Source organism: Meleagris gallopavo, chromosome 8 (assembly GCF_000146605.3).
Source record: "Meleagris gallopavo isolate NT-WF06-2002-E0010 breed Aviagen turkey brand Nicholas breeding stock chromosome 8, Turkey_5.1, whole genome shotgun sequence".
NCBI lineage: Eukaryota > Metazoa > Chordata > Aves > Galliformes > Phasianidae > Meleagris > Meleagris gallopavo.
Genome location: NC_015018.2, coordinates 14,768,684 through 14,769,216, shown reverse-complemented (window position 1 = coordinate 14,769,216; position 533 = coordinate 14,768,684). Strand labels below are relative to the sequence as shown.

The window sequence follows — 533 nt, the reverse complement described above, 5'->3', positions numbered from 1 at the left end:
AGCAAGTTTGCTGATGATACGAAGTTGGGAGGATTGGCTGACACGCCTGAAGGCTGTGCTGCCATTCAGCGAGACCTGGACAGGCTGGAGAGCTGGGCAGTAAGAAACCGGATGAGGTTCAACAAAAGCAAGTGTACAGTCTTGCATCTAGGGAGGAATAATTGCATGCACCAATACAGGCTGGGGGATGAGCTGCTGGAGAGGAGCTCTGCAGAGAGGGACCTGGGCGTCCTGGTAGACGACAGGTTGGCCATGAGCCAGCAGTGTGCCCTCGTGGCCAAAAAGGCCAATGGCATTCTGGGTGCACTAAGAAGAGCGTGTCCAGCAGGTCGAGGGAGGTGATCCTCCCCCTCTACTCTGCCCTGGTAAGGCCTCATCTGGAGTACTGTGTCCAGTTCTGGGCTCCCCAGTACAAAAAAGACAGGGATCTCTTGGAAAGAGTCCACCACAAAGATGGTGAAGGGCCTGGAGCATCTCCCCTGTGAAGAAAGGCTAAGTGAACTGGGTCTGTTTAGCCTTGAGAAAAGACGACT

At 54.2% G+C, this 533-nt stretch overlaps 1 protein-coding gene across 1 annotated transcript in view; it reads left to right on the top strand.

Moving 5' to 3' along the window:
- The window catches only part of VCL (vinculin), a 52,618-nt gene that overhangs the window by 48,525 nt on the left and 3,560 nt on the right, over positions 1 to 533 (top strand). The gene's annotated exons all lie outside the window — the stretch shown is intronic.